The sequence below is a fragment of the Pinus tabuliformis genome, chromosome J (genome assembly GCF_031772625.1).
Source record: "Pinus tabuliformis cultivar Carrire ecotype Pingquan chromosome J, CPIR1, whole genome shotgun sequence".
Classification (NCBI taxonomy): domain Eukaryota; kingdom Viridiplantae; phylum Streptophyta; class Pinopsida; order Pinales; family Pinaceae; genus Pinus; species Pinus tabuliformis.
This window is the reverse complement of record NC_142295.1, coordinates 1,163,536,338-1,163,551,307: the sequence shown is the minus strand read 5'-3', so window position 1 is coordinate 1,163,551,307 and position 14,970 is coordinate 1,163,536,338.

Sequence of the window (14,970 nt, the reverse complement as noted above, 5' to 3'; positions counted from 1 at the left end):
TTCCCTCCAACACATATAGGAAAGGTCAGGATAATCCCATGCGGCTTGTGAGAATGGCCATCAAATGCAGTTAAGACGGTTGGTGAAGGAACAGCCGAAGGTGAACCAATAGCCTTCCAACAAGACATGGACATGACACATGTGGAAGCTCCTTCATCTATAACGGTGCGAAAAATATTGATTTTCGGGTATGTAGACTTTATCTGAAAAGCCATATGATGAGGGAGTCTCTTTTTGACATTTGACATGTCAAAAGAGAGCACTAAAGAGTTAGCTGGATCGACTGCTGCAATGGCGGGGAGTAAAGCACTTCTCTGAGATGGACACGACTGGAGAACCTCCAAAGCGGACATAGCACATGGGCTTTGAGCCAAATCCTCCACAATGGAGTAATTTTGGGCGGCCCTAGCATTAGGGTTAATCATCGCGCATTTGGCGGAACCTTTCGGTATCCTAGGTATAGTCTCAACAGGAGGTCGCTCAATATGAAGGTCATTACCTCCGGGAATCGTTTTATCCTTAGATGTTTCAGCTTCACCATAATCACGTGACCGAGTAGTCACGTTAACATTTGAACCCATCATAAAAACATTTGATGCTTTTTCCCCTTCCTGGTTGCCCCCTGAGGAGGTCCCAGGATTCGAATTCGCGCCAGCAAGAAGTTGCTGCCCTTGGGGAAACGGGTTAGTCAACACAGCTTGCGAACTAGAAGTCCCTTGTTGTCCTAACAAGCGCTGAGCGTCTTCAATTCCAGGGCAGAGATGAGTTAGATGGTCCACACTGCATAACTTGCAAGGGAACTTAACTTTCTTTCTCGACTCACCTTTACCACCACTAGCGTTGTTGCCGGATTTATTTGCATCGGGCTTCCCATCCGAATTCTTCTTCTTACCACGTCCCTTCTTTTTCCCATTGGAATTTTGATTTCCTTTGGGGTTATCGGATTGGACGGCGTTAATGGAAGAATTTTGGGAAGCGGGAGGATTAGACAATGTGACTTGGTTGTTAGAAGCAGTTTGCAAAGACAACTGCTGCAATTGATTCAACAAGTTCACTGTAGATGTGTCTACAGACCCAACGATACCGTCCGCGTGCGGACCTGGCTTCGACTTAGCTAAATCAACCTTAGATCCAGGAGCATCTGGCAAGTACTTTTGTAGGATCCCAGACTGAGAGTAAATCAGTTCTAACTGCTGGGCCCTGAAAATGGCTTGCTCCTCAGAATAGACCCCAGACATGGAGACATCCTTGGAGATCTCAGGTTGCAAAGACTTCAAAAACCACTCTAGACGGTACTCCGGAGGGATTTCGGCTTTGATGAGCCTCTTTCTCCGTCTCCATTCCTGAATGTGATCAGAAATGTGGGTTGCCTTATCCTGACGAAAGGTGGCCAGAAGTTCAGTTCCGGCATCATAGCGGACAGGCAACTGGAAGTGATTTAAGAAGATATTGGCTAAGTCAGCGAACGATGTAAAGCTGTCCCCTAGCAACTCTATGTACCATTTAGCCGCATTACCAGTCAAGGTGCGCTGAAAGAGTCTTAACCTAATCGAATCCTCGATGAGGGAGTTGGATGAGCACCACAAATGGAATGTGGTTACATGATCGCCCGGATCTTCACCACTCTTCCCTTCGAATTTTGGAATGTCCAAAGGGAGTTTGGTTGGGACCGGAGGCCAGGCCAGATTATACCTGATTGGGTCGTTCGTTAGCTTAGTGAGATCTGGCAAGTTTAACGTTGCCAGAAACGGAAGCCTAGGAGGACCTCGGGGATTCCACCCAGACTGGGTAGAACTCCCAAAGTTCTGAAAAGATTGTCCTGGGATTTGGGAGGCACCAGGCTGCCCGAAGTGACCAGTAGAACCGGCTGAACCAAAAGGCAAGCCTTGTGGCCCAGCAAAATTTGGAGTTTGACCAACTCCTACCGTATAACCTCCATAGCCTGCAAAGTTTCCTCCTAAAGAATGGTAAGGAGTTGATAACCCCTGATATGGGTTCCAAGCCGAAGCAAGGGGAGGAATTCTTTGAAACATGCTAACCGTGGAATATGGCCTACTTCCTTGTTGGCCGATAAATGGATTCGCAGTTCCTGCGCTACTAACCCCAGGGTTATTCCAACCTTGGAAAGGATTGCTGCTTTGTCCTATTGAAGAAAAAGGCATGGATCCTACCGTTGGGTTGGAATGTGGTATATGACCACTTCTGAAAGGAAAACCCTGGAATGAAGTCGATCCGCCCATCATTGACATAGCGGCACTAAGCGGAACCGATGGAATACCCTGTGATTGGGTGCCAAAAAGGAAGGAACCAGTACTAAAAGCATTTGTTTGGGCATTTCCACTCGTAGACGGAATGTAGGTAGACCCAATTAAAGATGTGCTAGCAAAAGATCCGAACAAGGAAGCAGAGGGGATGGAAATGGTTCCTCCCCCTTGCACCGATGTTGGGGTTTGCATAGTCGCAGCACTCGTAGAAGCCATGCTTCCAGTAGTGATCATAAATGGTAAGCGCGTAGCGTAACCTGGACTCGATGGTCTATGTGACGGAGTCCCAACGTATTGCAATACGTCTGGATAACTAGATGGTAGAGGAGAATTTGGAACCACTAATGATTCTGAAAGTTCTTCTACCTCTACGTTATTCTCCGCTTGAAAGCGAACTTGAGAAAGGACTGGAGTGTCCCTCTCTTGCTCAGAAGTGCCAGGCCTTGCTTGGCCGCTAATATCCCCGAGAGGAGGATCAATCCCCGATGCGTCAACCGGCGTGGGACGGACCCCACCGGTAGTATCCCCTCTGCGCCTTCTAGGAGAAGGCTCTAAACTAGGTGGCGAGAGACCACGAAGTCTTCGAGACCGTCTTGGAGACCGGTCAGCCACTTTGAATTTCTTGTTATGATCTAACTAAAGACTCAAAAAATTAAAAGCTAAGCCGACTAGGAGCACAGAGCACACACTATAAAGTTCCTAAAGATACAGCCGGTCAAACAACTTCCAAGTATTTCCGCTCGGGGTGATTAGGACCGGACACCAAAATACGAGAAAGTGAATCAAAGGGCCTTCCGAAGATAGTCTGGGAAGATGAGGGCCCAGTCCTATCAGCGAAGGTATCAGAGGAAGTTACGCTGACCTCCTAACAACAGCCTGCGCCGGTGCAAGCCCCCAAGCTTCGCAAGGGCGCCCTCCAGTAGTACTGTCGAGAGTGATGCAACGTCAATCTCAGGTGCCACGGGATTCCCCTCCGCAGCCACCTATGTAGATCCCTAGGAGAGGCAACTATGGGTACCAACTCGTCGCATAAGCCAGGCGGAACAGTCGTGAGGTAAGTTCGGACAAGTAGGAGAGGGGGTATCTCTCTTCCCTGTCTTCACAGACCCTCGTGCTTAACTCCCAGATCCGGAGATTTCCTGGTCTTCCTAACGCTATTGATTTACTCTCGTTAATCAGACTCTTATGTTTGACGTTTTATGTGGCCTTGGAGAGTTAACTCTCCACTCGCCTAATCCAAGGCCCTAAAATCCTAAACTTGTTGGTGTAATAACTAAAACAAAAAGTTCTAGTGGATTTTAATTAAGCGCTTGATTTTATTAGGTTGTTCTTTAAGTCACAAGGTAATGGAGATGAAACTTGTGGTGTTTTTATGGACGCAAAAGAAATTAATAAAACTTAGCTACATGCACATGCACTTTTTGTTTTCGATGAAGAGCAATTTCTATGAGGTTCAGAGGTACTTCTAATATAAACAAACTTTCTTTTTCTTTTCAGGCTCCACACTCACAAAAACTAACAAAACTAAATATGCCTAAAAAGAGATGCAAATCTATCCTAATGCAAGAACTATATGTGGATGCAAGATTTAAAGACTACTTCTAAAAACAAAGAAGGAAAGTTGCTGTTTTACCAAATTTTGTCTTGCCACTAAAATGCTTAGATAGAAGATGATGTGTTACCAATCATTTCGTCCAAACAATAAAAACAAGTTCTAAGATAAAAAACAAAACACTTTCACTTCGCAAAAAAGGAAATCAAATGAAAAGCAAGTTTAAGAAAGCGAAACTCAAAACTTTCAAAAGATTTTCTTTCAATCAAACAAAAAAGTATTTTTCAAAGGAAAGCTCTCAAAAATACTGACACCAATGATTGATAAATGGGCAACCAAACACTTTTGTGAATCGACAACTTTCAAATGATGAAAACTCAACAAAAATAAATGTGTTTGAAATCGCTTTTGACAATCAAAAGCAGCAATGAAAGTCCCAAAAGATCAAAAGACAAGTTTCAAGAAAATGGTAACAAACAACTTTCCCGAAACGAAGGAGCAAATGGTCACAAAAATGATTTCGTTAAGCAAACAAAAGTGTCATCAAAGCAAAAATGGACACAAAGATTGAACCCAATCTTCCTACTCTGCCGAAACAGAGCAATCAAGATTCTTAAACATAAATCTTGTGTGTCAAAAAATCAATGACGCTTGCAATCAACGAAAACAAGACTAATACTCCTTATGACTAGAGATAGTTCATAACAAGATGCCCCCTGTTAAACAGAGGACTGTTACTGGAAAATGACTGCTTGAAACTGACCCAAACCACCAGACAAACATTCAGCAAAAAGAAAATTTATGAATCTTGAAAATTATGTAATATACGCGCCTGCAATTATGTGCAGAATGCGTGTACACGCGACTGTAACTAAGGAAACCTGCGTATACGCGGGTTCACTTAGTGCAACTTGCATATATACGCTTCTGTAATCCAGAAAAAAAGCGTATCTGAAGTCTTTCAAGAAAAATAAAAAACACAGACTGAAAAACTGGAAAAGCTTGGAGTTCAAGAACAGATCAGACAGTCAGAACCAACAAACAGAGGGGCTGAGCCTTGATTGGCTTGAAGACTACCCAAACTAGGAACAACAAGAGTGTTGTCCCCAGCGGAGTCGCCAATTCTGGTTGAAGGGAAAGTACCCCTAGGGTCCTTTGGGCTAAGACTCTACCAGACTGAAAATTGCTTATTCAAAGAAACACACACACAGTCATCATTTTTACTTTTAAGCAAATTCTAATGTTAAGGGTACGTACCTAAGGTCCTACGTTCGAGAAGGCCTTTAGGGTCCAAAGCCTTCTTGGAGTTCCCTTGTTCTTCCTTTGACCTGCAAGACAAACAAATCAAAGAACACAATAGTACATGTACAAATACTTATGTATAAACCATCTTTATGCTATAAAGTTAGTTATAAAAATCTTTAAGTAACTACTTGCATAAGAATTCAAAACAAGAATCTCATAAGCATAAAGAAAGATTGTTTCGGGAACAAAGACGTGTTTCTTTATATATAAAGGCAAATAAAGTACATATAATGGAAAGATATCACCTGAACACCTTCAGCAGGCTCGAAGCAAAGCTTCCTCCCGGATTCGTTCCAGCCTCAAGCCTCCAACAAGAGCTCCTTCCAAGTCTTACTCAATGATGATATCAAGGATGAATGATCACCAATAGACATGGAAACAAGGGTTTCCTATGAAAAATGGGGGAAGTGCAGAAAGCACCAAGGACTTCAGACCTGGTCTAAGGGGAAAATCTCAGCATAATAATCTTGCTGTCATTTCTCTCTCCCTTTGGCCTTCCCTTTGATGTCTTTTTATACCATCTCCAAAGTAGTTTTTTAGTTAGGAGTTGGTTGGGAACAGTTGGGCCACGGGCACTAACAGGTGATCCAGCAGGTAAAACCTGCGATCACTGCCCGAAAATAAGGAATTATTTATTTTTTAAGTGTTTTAATACATACACGCGGGTTGGGTATACACAGACCCGCGTGTACACGCGTTTAACTCAGGGCAATGTCGCGTATAGGGAAATAAACACTGTTTTTTAAATTTTTGGACCAGGTCTGGAAGGAGGGGTTGCCCTAGGCCATGAGTGTAGCATCACAAACCATAAGAGTGAGATTTGGAGCTATAACAACAGAGCCTGCGCTGGGGCAGAAACGAGAATTCTATCTGGGTTCTGGGTCACGGCTTGCAGTTTAATCTATGGTTTTTGGCCGAGTAAAAGCAATCAGTAATTCGCAATCAGAGGGTAGATTTAAAGGAGGTCTAAGAGCTATCACAAAGGAAAATCAGATCATTTGTGAATTAGATGTTCAAATCATAAACAGATCCAGTGAATGGATTGAAGCAACAGATGTCTACTTTGCATTTGTTAATGGAAAATGTAGTTCGATTGCTACTTCTAAGTTTATGAAACAAACAACAAGAGAAACACAAACAAGCTAACTAAACAATTGTCCCCAGTGGAGTCGCCATTTTGTTAACGGGAAAAGTGTCTATTCAGAACGACCCTATCCCACTAAGGTGTGACAGTGACCTTAGAAACAAACAGAGAAAACTACTTTCGTATTCTTCTTGATGAACTATAAACGAAGAGGAATAGGATGAACCAACCTGTGTCTTGCGCTAGTCCTTTGATCCAATCTCTCTCCTCTTTGACATCTTCCAGCTACCTGCTCCCTTACTTTCCCAGCTTCACCAAGTTCCTGTAAGATCACGGAAGAAGAAAACTACACAAAGACATGGATTTATATTCATAAATAGCTTAGGATCAGATTTAAGCTAAACATACAAATGTAACAAACATCAATGATACAGAAGCATGTAGGAGAAACTCAAATAGTTTTATTGATATAACAAGAAGATCCAGGAGGAGTTACAACCGATGATTCCTGATCCAGCATCAACCTCCCAGCACAGAAGCCCCTCTTCACCTCCAACAAAGCATAAATCACCCAATACTCTGATATCTATCTCAAAACCAACTGCAATTCTCTACAATGTACAAAATTCCAGCCTCTGGATCTCTGGGATGAGGGATCCATATATAGATGTACGCAAAGAGGATGAGTCAGCTTATGATTTGACTAGTGTCTTCTCTCTGTCAGTTCTTGCTTCCACTTGGAGACTGAGAGCCTCTTACTCATCCTTGGTCGAACTCAGTGAGGCAAGTGTCATTGGGGAAGATTCTGGAAGCTTCCATTGCCTGTCCACCTCATGGAATGACACTGCCATTTGTCATTTCCCCCTCAACGTACCCTGGTAGTGCATTTAGGTGCGTTGCAATGCACCTAGCTAGTGTATTTGGGTGCTATGCAACGCAGCTAGCCAGTGGAGCAGCTGAAATGATCCTGATTTGACTGATTCTGAGCAGTTTCTGGTGGAGAACTTCTGGGAGAAGATGTAATTTGTTGACCTTGTTCGTTTAGGGGTCGGAACAACACTTTTAGGGACTTAGGATCCCTTGGTTTATGGACATTTCATGCTTAGAGCTGTAAGGCACAAAAATGTCTATTACAGTTCCCCAACCTAGAACTCCTTGAACAAGTTGTTTTGATCTTCATAGCTCTTCTTCCTACCCGTGCTACCTTCAAATTCTTCTTCTTTACCTGCATTTCCTGTTCCATTTCCGCCAACATGTCTAGTCCAATAAACACCTTACTCATCGGATCACTGCAACTAATGGGAGTATTGCAACTCCACCCATATAATGCCTAAAACAAACTCATCTTCAAAGATTCCTAATAACCATTGTTGTAAGCGAACTCTGCCACTGTAAGATACTTTTCACACTTTCACTGCGGATGCATCACATACATCCTCAACATGTCCTCTAGTATCCTATTGACCCTCTTAGTCTGACCATCTGTCTACAGATGATAAGTTGTACTGAAGGAAAAATATGTGCCCAAACTTGCAAAGAATCCAAAACGTGGAAGTGAACTTTGCATCCCTGCCTAACACAATCTTTATAAATCCATGCAATATGACAACATATTTAATGAGTACATATGCTACATTGTTAGCTCAGAATGTACACTTCACTGGGATGAAGTGCACAAACTTTGTCAACCTGTCCACAACAACCATGATGGAATCATGTTGTCTCACTATCCTCTGCAATCTTGTGATAAATTCCATGGAAATGACCTCCCATTTCCACTCTGGAATCATAATCGGTTCTAGAATTCCACCTATATTCTTACACTCTTCCTTTAGCCATTGACAATAAAAAAACATAGCCACAAACTCTGCTACATCCTTCTTCAGATTCAACCAATAATAAAATTTCTTCACTGCGGTCAATGTATCGGTGACTTGAATATCGTCTCGCATGAAACTCCCTCAAGATCATCGTTTTGAGCTCACTACTGTCTAGAACATATATATTATCCCTAAATCTAACCAATCCATCTGTCGCAAGACAATAGTCCACATCCTGTGCACCTGCGCATGTACCTGTAGTTGTACCTATACTTGTACTTTGCTACAACCTCTGCACAATCTCCATATACCTAACATCCTGCTAACCTACCTACCAGATCATGTCTTATAGGTATGTCCAATAGGAACTCATAGTTTCTATATGATTTACCTGTATTTTACTACTAAGAGAATATGCCACCCTGTCCTCTTTACGTTTGATATACTTGATCTTAAAATCAAACTCATTTATCGTGGCCAACCACTGAGCCTGCCTCTGATTCAAATTCGGTTGGTCAAATAGATATCTAAAACCACTGTGATCATTCATCAATACAAACCTCCTACCCAGAAGATAGTGTGTTCACATCTTCAATCCATGTATGATCGTTACCAACTCAAGATCATGTGTGGGGTACTTTTGCTTATGCTTATTGAATTTTTGTGACTCATAGCATACCACCTGTCTATCCTTCATAAGGAATACACCAAGCCCTCTCTTGAAAGCATATGCGCATACTACAAACTCTTCTTCGAGATGTGTAATCTTTAACACTGCTGCATGTGTCAACAAATGCTTGAGCTGCTCAAAAATAGCCTTGAAATCCTCTATCCATTCAAACTTCTTACCTTTCCTCTACAATGATGTAATAGGATAAGAAATCTATGAGAAGTTCCTAATCAACCTCCTATAGTAACCTGCCAATCCCATGAAGGATCTCACCTCCTCTATATTTCTAGGAGTTTCCCACTCCATGATGGTGCTTACCTTTTCTGCATCTACTTCTATGCCCTCCTTGGAAACATGTCCCAAGTGATGTACATCAGTCTGAAAGAAACTTCATTTGTTGTGCTTAACATACAATTGATGCTCTCTTAACAATTTCAATACTGTTTCTAAATTCTCGGCATGCTCTTCATTATTTTTTGCATATACCAATATATCATCAATGAACACGATAACAAACTTGTCCAAATACAGATGCAACACACTATTCATCAAGCACATAAAGGTAGCTAGATCATTAGTTAAACCAAATGGAACTACAACAAACTAATAATGCCCATACCTTCTTCAGAATGTTGTCTTGTATATGTCATCTTATTGAATGCATAGTTGATGATATCCAGATCACAGAACAATATTTGAGAACATTGTTGCTCCCTTGAACAGATCGAACAAGTTTTCAATCCTCGGTAACGGGTACCTATTCTTGATGGTCACTTTGTTAAACTACTTGTAATTAATGCACAATCTGAGAATACCATCGTTCTTCTTCACAAACAATACTGGTGCACCCCATGCGATAAAATTTTCCTAATGTACCCCTTGTCAAACATTTCCTTCAACAACAACTTCAACTCCACCAACTCAGGTTTACTCATCCTCTAAGGTTCCTTTGATGCCAGAGCTTCCCCTAGCACTAGGTAAATAGAAAATTCTACTTCCCTCTGAGGTGGAAACTTTTAAATGTCCTTAGGAAATACATCCTAAAACTATTGTAGAACTAGGTACCTGCTCAAAACATCTGCATCCTCAACTTCCTTACCTTTGTCAATAAAATTGTCCACTGCAAATAACATGCACCCTTTCCTGCAACTATGCTTAGCCTACATAGCTATCACCATTCTAACAGATGTTGCTTTTTTCTTACCTCGTAAAAATCTTGATTCTACATTTTCATCCAAGCACTCAATATATTTCTCATAAAAATCCACCTTGGTTCCATGAAGGTACAACCAATCCATGCCCAACAAGATATTCTATGATCCCAATAGTAACACATTCAAATGTGTTTTGGTAGGAATACCATTCAAATAAAATGCATAAGCTCTTATGCAATGGTGAACTTCCTTCATTGTACCTATAGCCAACTGAACTAACAAAGACTCTGCATGCACTTCTTTATTCAAACCACACTTATCCACCAAGTCAGGACTAACAAAACTACAATTAGATCTAGGGACAATCAAAATACAAACAACTTAATCACAAATCTTATCCTCCATCTCAATAATAGATGCTTGATGGTTTTTCTGTCTGTTATCCATCATTGCATAGATACAAGGAACATTGCGACCAACATCCCCAACAATCTTCGCCTCCTGTTAACTATATATATGAGGCCTACCACCTTGATACTGTGGACAATATCTCTGGTGATGATCCCCTCCATAAGTCCAACACCCTACGAGCTCCTTATTATCCTCCTCAGGTCGAAGTCCCTGTCCTCTATTAGATACAATGGGCTTCTTAGATGGTTCATCATTCTCTTTATTACCCGAATCTTGAGTTCTTTCTCGCTTCTTATCCCATTTTCCCTTATTATTTATATTACACTTCAAGTCTAGCCTAGTCTCAAACCTACGCTTCGATTGTCCGTAGCAATGCCTTAGGTTTCAGATGACCTCCTTGAATTATCTAGGCTAATGAACTCAATCCTCTCTTTGAATGTCATCGGTAACCCACCAGTGAATCTCTGAATCTTGGCCTTCTCTTCCTTGAGGTGAGGTACATACCTTAGTAGCTCCAAGAACTTGCTAGTGTACTCCTCATTTGTCATCGATCCCATCTTTAGCTAATAGATTTCTTTTGCATGTCACAAAAGTATCTCTCCGATATGTACTTCTTCTTGAATAGTCTCTTGAAGTCATTCCAATTCAAGTCCTCCTCATGAATTCCTCTAACATTCTTCACATCTTCCAACCAAATGTTTGGTTTACCTTTAAGGCTAAATGTAGTTATTCTAGCTCTCATATTCTCGTGCAACCTAATGAGTTTCCTCATACCAAGAAACCATGCCTCTACATCTTATGATTTCTTCATCTCTCCCTCAAATGTAAGTAGCTTCTCTTTCTTAAAATCATCCGGAAAATAACCTCTATCACTCCTCCTATAATGATGATAACGATATCAATCAACATGCCTGTCGAAACCAGAACTAGAATAGTACCCATGTCTATCACCTCTCTTATCTGGAGTATCCAACAGTCTATCATCTCTAACTATGTAATCTCTATCTGAATTGTGACCACCATGCGACCTACTACCATATGCCCCATTGGTTTTTTCCTCCTTCTCATGGCTGATCCAAAGTGGTCCTTGTCACTACAATTCTGACAAACTCTGAAGTATCATTGCAATTAACTTTGCTTGTTTCTCATGTTTTGGCATGATTCTTTCATTGTCTACCTTACAACTCCTTATTTCTTCCTTTAATATTCTTAATATGTCCTCCAAATGAGAAGAGTTCCCAATACCACACTACTCATTTGATCCATAGGGAGAGTCTCGAGAATTGTAGTCTACCATCTTGCTAGTCATCTCTGATATTCTTCCTGCACGGTATATCATGTCAACTAAACCAAATCATAATAACCAATGTACGTTAGTACAATTCAGTGAGGATAACTTGGCTGCAAGATCAACCAGTCACCATAATACATGTCTAACGTAATCATGACAACATATAGAAATATAACACATAAACATATAACCAAATAATCATCATTCTAGGTAGAGTCTAGTCATTAATGCATGACCATATCAACTACATATACCATGACCTCATGCATGACAACAAACACCACATCATTGTACACTTGACCACATGTCAATACTATCATGCATAACCAATACATAATCAACCATACCCTGATGACGAGACACTCCACAACAAAACCATCAACTTCCCATGGTGACATCTCTACAACCATGACCCATAGCACATAAATACAAAAAGTACATGGTCTCACAACACAGGAAACACATATGCGACTGGCATGAATGCATGACCAACACATAGCCCATCTAGTCTGAGGGGTGGAACATGCTCTTATACCACTCTGTGACACCCTCCTCTTACATCTACACAAGTTACCGGTCAACAAGGGTAAGCATGTGATGAGAAGTTACTATGATATGATTCGACCTCGTAAGTCCCATTAACGAAGTGGAAATGACAAAAACACAAGATACAAACCTTCTAGATCAGCAACAAGACTCTCACGAACCACCCCAATGGTCCCACTAAGTTTTTGGACTAATTAACCCATGGACTTTCCCATACTATGGGCATGCCAGCATAGAGAGGGCTTTCAATGCTCCCACAACATGGCATGCTAGCAACCAGGGACTATTTTTCTTAGTGTTGTGCCAATGTCCCTTGGATTTGAGCCACTTTTTTAGGTCCAGAGCCTAGGTCACTACCCAGAATTGAATGACACCTTCAAAACATAAAGATAACAAGGGAATGATGTTATAAATGCAATTATTAAAAAAATGCATTAACTAGATGCCTACTTGTTGTTGGGAAAAGTATCCAATACGGAATGACCCTATCCCACTCTAAGGGTGATAGTACCTCAGCAACAACCGAATGCAAAGTTATTCAAGATTACTTCTTTATGAGATGTAAGAGACGGGAGAAAGAGATCCACTAACCGTTGTCTTCCGCTAGTGTTTGATCCAATCTTCTCTCCTTGCTGCTTGCTCCCAGCTCCTTGCTCTTTCATTGGCCCAGCTACACAAAGATCTTGCAAAAGCACAAGAAAGGGAAACTACAAGAAGCATACATCCATAATTGATTCAAGGATTAGAATAAATCAAATATACAAGCATCAATACGCCACAGAGACACATGCATATAGAAGAACCTCAAATGCTTTATTAATGGAAGAAGTAAAGTTCTGAGAGTGTTACAACCATAATAGGCCCAATCGAGCAACACCTCCCAGCAGAAAGAAATCTCCTCTTCACCTCCTTCAAAGCAATCACCCAATAGTTCTATACTCAAACCAACAGCACTTCCTTACATTCACAAGATTCCAGCCTCCATAGACCTCATGAGAGAGCTCTATATATAGGAGATTTGGAGAAAGGATGAGTCAGCTTGAGTTTGGCATGAAGCTGACTAGTGTCCTCTCCCACTTCAGTTATACTTCAGTTCTTGAGTCCACTTGGAGTTTCTTGCTTCCACTTGGAGATCTAGATCCTCTTACTCATCACAAGGCGAATTCCCTGATCCAAGTGTCATTTTGGAAGCTTCCTGGGCATTTGACACCTTGCAGAATGACTGTGCCACTTGGCCAATCTCGCCCAGCACAGGTAGCCTTCATTAGATTTGACATTCAGCGCAGGTACAGAGTGGAGCAGTTGACATTCAGCGCAGATGCTCAGTGGAGCAGTTGACATGATCCAGAATTAGCTTGTTTTTGAGTGTTTTCAGGTGGAGAACTGATTTTTAGTGCTGTGGTTTGCTGACCTTGTTCCTCCAGGGGTAGGAACAACATGTTTAGGGACTTTGGATCCCTCGGTTTATCGACATTTCATGCTTCATGCTGTAAGGCACAAAAATGTCTATAACAGTTGCCCCCTAAAGTATGAGGTCGTTTATCGGGTGAAATGCTTTATCAGGAGGATCCGAAGTTCATTCAATCGCTGAGAGGTGCCCTGTAATAAAATACAATACAATACATTATTTTTCATTCTGCTTTCATGATCTAGCTGAGGCGGGCATTCCCATGCTCAGCTTTATAAATTCATTTTGGTACATAGAACAGACGATCGTCTGATGGTAGACTGATAATTCTCTGCTGAAATTATCATCCTTTGAGTAGGATGATCATCTGCTGCAATGATGTACATATCAAATGTCTTTATATTTCCTGAATATATATCGCAGCCCGGATGGATGAAACTAGATCCGGGGTCTTCAAACTCGTTCGATCTTCACTCTAAGTACAAGTCGATCCATGTGAGAATTGCGCTGAAGTCGAACATGGAAAGACATCGCTTGATTACCGGTCAATAATGTAAACCGTTAACAAGCGCGAGAGGAATCATCAATAATGACAATGACCCTCAAGGTACTGCAGTACAATTCACGTGGTGTGAATAAAGGACTTGGCGTCGAACACCACGCAAAATCTTCTGGTCGAAGGTCATTGATGTATACCTGTCGTCGGAAGTGAGAAACTTGCCATTGAGGCATGCAAGCTTCAAAGTACTGAGGGGGTTGTTCCTAGATCAAATTCTTGGATAATGAGCTGAAGTCGACAAGAAGCGATCCATCAAAGGAGGGCCTTGATGAATCCCACATCAGTGACACGGAACGGAGCTAATGATTTTAGTGGAGGTGAAAACAATCTGTGAAATATGATTCAGGGTGGCGATCATGGGTGGATGAAGGATAATGTATGGCAGTGGATGGGACACGGTTGACTCTTTCTGAACAACATCTCTTGAACATATAACGACACTGATGTGATGGATCGGTAGCATTACCCCAAATGTGGATGGTTTGGCGAGGACCATGGTGATGAGTCGGGTGAATGAAAACAACCCAACCCGATGTGATACGGAGGACAAAGTGTCATGTTCAAGAGCGACTTGCTACCATTAAAGCTTTGAGGTTCTCCCAATTTTTCCCCAGTCATTTCTGACCAGTACCTCTTTATTTTTGTCAAGCTTGAGGAGGATAACATATGCTTGTTCTATAACCTGCCCTTCGGGCAAGCCCATCGCTATGTTTTAACGAGCTTAGCAATAGGGAAACTCGTTCTCGTCTAAAGACAAGTTTGTCGCTATTTAATCATTTTAACGAGTCTAACGACAAGGAAAACTCGGTCCTTTTCAATTTTAGAGAGTCTGAAAAGGTACAGAAAGTTAACTCCAAAATTCCTTTTTCGTCATCTAATCCCTTAAGTCCGAAAAAGTATAAAATA